We start from the raw sequence: 6,422 nt of genomic DNA, 5'->3' as shown, positions 1-6,422 counted from the left end.
GTAGCCAGCTTTACTTTTTTTTTAAATTATTTTACACTGCAATACTAAAATATAGAATAAAACCAAAAATCAAAACCTGTTGTAAAGCCACAAATTTGTTTAAAACAATCTTTTTTAATATAGTAATACAAAGTTGGAAACATTGTCACTCACAAATTTCACAGTCCCAGCAATGCCTCTTCGTCCTGAACCCGCACATTGTTATTGTTACGTTCTTGCTCCTCCACTTCACTCTCTCTCTTCTTGAGCAGGTGTGTCCCTGACGGGAGGGTAGAGCCACCAGCCGCGCACCTGGCCACCATCAACAATCACCGGGTTATTTAAACGCGACTGGAGCTAGAGGAAGCCGTCAGAGTATACTGTAATGTAATTCGGTCTAGTTTTCTAGATCCCTCGTATGCTATTGCATCTGGTGTTGTGAGTATTTCTGTTGCTACTTTGTATGTGCGTTTTTGCTCGTGTCTGCTTTTGTTTGTTACGTTCCATTTTAACGGCTTCCTCCAGGTGATGGCCTTCCCCCCCTTGTCGGACTACTGGCGTTCCGCCGTCAACTACATACAGTAGGTGTTTCTATGTCACTTTTAGTTGGACTTTACACACGTGTTCAGATCGCGGTATTTTGAGTTGCCACTTTGCCCAGTTTATGTTATTCCCTTTTCATGTGTTGCGTGCTACCTTTGTTTAATAAAACCCTTATATTGAGTTCGCACTCATCTGTGTCTGGTCTGTGGTGGTCCACTGTCGAGTTCTTGGTGTTACAACGTAACAGAATACTCTGACCACCATGGACCCCATAGACCAGGAACGCATTCGAGCTGCGTTAGCCAGCCAAAGTGAGCTCGTAGATCAGCACGATCAGTCCTTACAAGAGCTTATGGGTGCGATTAACACGCTAGCTACTCACGTGGAAGACTTATCCGCGCGGCTAGCTGCTGGAACCATGCGAGGCGATCCAGTGGCACAGGCGCCCCCAGGGGGAGCGGACCAAACCCCGTCATGGCAGTCGGGCTCGAATCTAAACGGCATATCCGTTTATAAAAATCTTCTTGCTCAGAAAAAGAAAGCGCTGAAATATAAGTACTCATAACAATGTGCAGGTTCAGGACGAGGAGGCATAGCTGGGACTATGAAATACGTGAGTGACAATATAGAATATTAAACATATGACAATAAAACTCTTGAATCTTGAATCATGTTTTAGGATTATTGTAGAGATCTCTTCACAATAATAAATAATTAACTTAATTATTAATAAATATTCTTCCCTCCAAAAAGCATAAAGTATCACAACTGTTCCCAAAAGGAAAACATAATGAATAAATATTTGTCCACATCTTCTTTTGGGATCGTAGTAGAGATATGTTCACAAAAATAATTAATTAACAACAGGTAATGAGAGGTGGCACGTGACTGTTGGGTCGCACCATTCTAGTATGGAGGTGAATCTGGCTTTTTACAACAATGAAATTGAATAACTTACTGAACATAACATTTTATATGAACTTATATTTTCCTGAAACATTTAATTTAATAATTATTGTTAAATGATTTTTACATGTTTGTTTTATTTAAAATCTCGAGTACCCCCTGAAGTTCCTTCAAGTACTCCAATGTGAGAACCACTGGTTTAGACCATTAACAGCGCTTGGGAAAACACTGTCCATTTTTGTTTGTCCAGCTTTTATGAGCACAGTAACACCAACCATAGGGCAACAGTTTAAAAGCATGATAACGGCCAAGATGAGTTGCGTTTCTGAAATTATCCTCACTCTGCCTCGCAATGTCATCCACGGGTGCATTCTTTGCAAGGAGAAGGTTGCTTATCACAGAGCAGCTCAAGTTTAGTCTACCACAAAAATATAAAGCACCCAGCTGTGACTTTTCATACTATAAGCCACATTTTTTTTCTCATGAGTTGAACTCCGTAGTAAATACAATGGTATGAGAACGTTTGGGCACCCTCAAAAGCTTGTATGGATGTAATGGATTGACATCATACAAAATTATCTTGGTGGCATGTCCTTCATTTGCTCATAAGAGCTAAGTAATAGCTTGATTTCCAACTGTGATTTCCAAATACACTTTTTAAGTATTCATAGTATGCAATTGTATGAAATTAAATGTAAAAATTGGCTGTGTCATTTTGTTGCTTTGATGGCCTGTAACCAACCATCAAAAAATATTTTGACACATAAAGTTGGCTTGGTTAGCTCGTTAAGACATGAACTTAATTGACAGGTGCATCCAATTCTGATCAAATGCATTTAAGGTGGCCAAATGCCAGTTCTCATTCTGTTTGACTCTCCTCTGATGAGCTGGAACATGGGAGCTTCAAAACAATTATCTGATGTCCTCAAAACCAAGACTATACAGCATTACGGTTTAGGCCAGGGGAAGGTTACAAGAAGCTGTCCAAAAAATGTTAGCGGTCAGTTTCCACTTTTGGGAACATTGTGAGGAAATGTTCAGCTCAGATGTGGTAGGCCAAGAAAAATTCCAGAGAGGCAAAGACGAAGGATGGTCAAAAAGGTTAAAAACAACCAAAAGACCACTCCCAAAGACTTGCAAGGATGACTTGCAAGGATATCTTGCTGCGGATGGTGACATTGTGCTTCGGTCAACAATACAGTGCAATTTGCACAATGAAAGGCTGTACGGAAAAGTGATGCGGAAGAAGCCTTTTTTTCACAGTTGCCACAAACTAAGTTGCTTGAGGTATGTAAAAGAACATTTGGACAAGCTAATATAATTTTGGAATAAGATACCCTGGACTGATGAAACAAAAATTTAATTGTTTGGTCACAGCAAGAGGCGATATAGACTATTGCAACATTTTGTTTTCTGGCCTTCCCATGTCTCACATTAAAAGCCTGCAGTGTGTACAGAATGCAGCGGCGAGACTATTGACAAGGACGAGAAAGTTTGATCATATTACTCCGATTCTAGCTGACCTGCATTGGCTTCCAATACACGTGAGATGTGATTTTAAGGTGTTGTTAATTACTTATAAAATTTTACACGGTTTAGCTCCTTCCTATCTCGTCGACTTAGTATCACCTTATGTTCCGTCCCGACAACTTCGATCACAAAATGCCGGTTTGCTATCGACCCCACGGGCTAAAAAGAAGTCTGCGGGATCAAGGGCATTTTCCATTCGCGCGCCAGTACTATGGAATGCCCTACCTATGGAAGTTCGCGCAGCCACCTCGGTAGAAATCTTTAAATCCCGACTAAAAACACATCTATACTCAAAAGCATTTAGTTAAATTAGCCTGTCTGCAGCCTTCTTCTTTTTCTTCTTTTTTCCTGCCCCCCTCTTCCGGCCGGGAGAGGGGGCTAGCTAGATGGTGAGGGTTGACTTGACCGCCTCCATTGGGTCCTGCGCTGGTCGACCATCACGGGTTAGGAGTCTAGCCGTCTGCGGTCCACCTGGCTGGAATGCGGGATGGTTCCTGCCCAATGGCTTTGCCTGCTGTCAAGACATCACTGCACTATATAGCACAATATGTTTTCTGTAATTTATATTGTTTCTGTGTTCGGTACATGCAGCATCCACTTCAACCTGTGGGCCTGGAAGGGGGCTCCTCCCACCTGTGGTCCCTTCTGGAGGTTTCTGATTTTCCCCAAATTGGGGTTTTTGAGTTTTTCCTTCCCCTTCTGGGAGCTTTGACAGGGGATGCTGTTGTGTACCTTACATTGAAAAGATGTCTCTGTATGACCTCTTTTCATTCTGTGAAGCCCTTTGAGACTTCGGTGATTTAGGGCTATATAAATAAAATTTGATTGATTGATTGATTGATTGATTGATATGCATGGCAACAAAAGAACACAGAAGTCAAAGAAAAACACCTGTTCCCACAGTAAAAATTGGTGGAGATTCCATCATATCGTGGGGCTGTGTGGCCAGTGCTGGTACTGGGAATCTTGTTAAAATTGAGGGTCGCATGGATTCCACTCAGTATCAGTAGATTCTTGGGAATAATGTTCTAGAGTCTATCACAAAGTTAAAGTTGCGCCGGGGATGGGTCAACAAGAAAATGACCTCAAACATTGCTCAAAATCTACCCGAGCATTCAAGTGCAATGTTTTGCATTTGCCATCCTAGTCCCAGATTTGAATATCATCAAGTTTCTGTGGAATGACTTGAAGCAGGCTGTCCATGCTCGGAATCCTTCAAACATCACTGAATTGCAGAGGTTTTGCTAGGAGTAATGGGCCAAAATACCATCATCCAGGATCCATATTAGCTTGTCCAAATGTTCTTTTACATACCACTAATCGTTGTCTACATAAAGGTTCTACAGGCTGTTGTTTTTGCAAAAGGAGGCTCTACTAAATACTAACATGATTTTTCTATTAAGGTGCCCAAATTTATGCACAGGCTTTTTTTTGTTTGTTTTGTTTTGGGGCATATTGCACATTTTCTGTTAATCCAACAAACCTGATTTCACTGCTGAAATATGATTTTGTTCATCAATTATTTGATATATAAAATTAATTTCTGAAATCAAACACCCAATGATTAGTGATTAAAAATAAGGCTAATTGTCAAGGGTGCCCAAACTTTCTCATACCACTGTAGTCAGGTGCGGCTCATCTTTGGGTTTTGGTTCTTATTGCTAGCCATTGGGAAACAATCCATTGGTACAGCAAATGTGTGTATCTGTTCAAGGTGACAATTTGTGGAACAACTATGGATTAAAACTGAAAAGATATGAACTATTGGCTGTGCTCAAAAAGAGTTTAATATATCTGATTAAGATGATACGATTATAAAAAGTATGAGTAAATTGAATAACATCTTGTGTAAAAGATTGTGATGTGTAAATAACACACACACACACACACACACACCTACATTTGTTCGGCTATACTTGTGATGATATCCATTGACATAATGCAAACTAACCCCATCCTTACCTTAACCATCAGAAATGATTGCCTAACCCTAACATCAACCCTAACCCAATTCAAACCTCAAGCTATGTCACGTTAAAGTATATTTATAATGCACATTTAATAACAACCTCAAAGGATTGATCAAAGTTCTGTACGGTTACTGAAATACAACTGAATCATAAAGCACAAAGGTACCAATAAAAAAACAGCAGTAAAATCAATACAGAACAGAGCTAGCTCAGCGGACCCCAAACGTTTTATCATGGGGTGACTTGCGCACTAGCGACTGATTGCTCTCAAAACCACATCATCCGGCACCAAAAAAACAAAAAGATCAAGCCAAACAAAGCGCAAATGAATGAACTGTTAAACTAAATCAGTCCAAAAACATTTTTTTTTTCTGGTGTGGCCCAATTGGCCCGGTGCCAGTTGATCCACAGACCGATACAGACTGTTGCTTGGGGACCTCTGGGTTAGAGAACCTAAGTGCCCTGGCAGTAATGCAAGGCGGAACAAGCTCTTATGATGGTGCCAACCCCTTTAAGCACTTAAAAACAAAAAATAAAACTTTAAACTGGATCCTAAAATGAATGGGCAGCCAATGCAAGGATGCAAGGACAGGACTAATATAATTGTGCTTTTTTTTTCCAAGTCAGCAAATGGGCATCTGCGTTTTGGACCATTTGTAAACAGTGGAGTACTGACTGGTTGCAACCAACAAACAAAGAATTACAATAGTCGAGATGAGCTGTAACAAAGGTATGGATATGTTTTTCAAAATAATTTGTGGGGAGATATGCCCTTACTTTTGATAAGTCTGTCACAGTTGCCCAGGCTAACCACCTCATTTCCAGCCATTTCAGCACTAAACACCATCAGCTGCTACTAATCACCTGCTCAGTATAAACCCTGGTCTCTCTCCCCCAGAACTTGCCAGATTGTCTCTATGTGTCACGCCAAACTATCCAGTCCTCTACACAGTCTGTCCACCCGTGTCTCAGCCCTGTTTGCCCCCTACTACCCAATAGCCACGCTCTGGCTCCAGTGGCCCCGAATGCCTCTCCACAGCGCTCATTCCCGTCATCTCCCACCCCAGCAAGTATCCTCTCGTAAATAAAGATTCAATCACTGAACTTTCCTGTCTCCGTGTGCTCTTGGGTCCTCCATCTTGCAGTTGTAACAGAGCCTCAACTGAAAAAAGTCTTGTTTTGATTATCAGGCTTATTTGTTTGTCAAATTTAAAATTACTGTTTAAAGTAAAACCAATGTTCCTTACAAAAGAATGACAGTACGACTGTCCCAATGGCACTTTCATAGCCATCCAGGAGGTTTTGATGTCCATATAAGATCATTTCAGTCTTGCTTTTGTTTAAGGAGAGAAAGTTTTCTTCAATCCAAGGCCAAATGTCATTAAGGCACCTGGACAGAACTGGGTCATTTATTTTTACCGGCACTGTGGCTCACCGTCCTCATGACAAACCTATTATCTAAAAGCAGGTCTTGACCCGTAAAAAGAGGTCTGA

At 40.9% G+C, this 6,422-nt stretch overlaps 1 long non-coding RNA gene across 2 annotated transcripts; it reads left to right on the top strand.

The window, feature by feature from the left end:
* The first annotated feature begins 273 nt into the window (after positions 1 to 273).
* On the top strand, positions 274 to 6,001 carry LOC148417516 (uncharacterized). Of its 2 annotated transcripts, XR_015866957.1 has the most exons (4): positions 274 to 417; positions 505 to 560; positions 5,552 to 5,658; positions 5,827 to 6,001. It is a non-coding gene; the product is annotated as an uncharacterized LOC148417516 (long non-coding RNA). The 2 variants fall into 2 exon arrangements; XR_015866956.1 differs by lacking the exons at positions 5,552 to 5,658; positions 5,827 to 6,001 and having other exon boundaries at positions 505 to 3,792.
* Positions 6,002 to 6,422: the final 421 nt, after the last annotated feature.

Source organism: Hippichthys cyanospilos, chromosome 10 (assembly GCF_059441005.1).
Source record: "Hippichthys cyanospilos isolate Australia breed blue-spotted pipefish chromosome 10, RoL_Hcya_1.0, whole genome shotgun sequence".
Lineage (NCBI taxonomy): Eukaryota > Metazoa > Chordata > Actinopteri > Syngnathiformes > Syngnathidae > Hippichthys > Hippichthys cyanospilos.
This window is presented reverse-complemented; position numbering and strand designations above follow the sequence as displayed.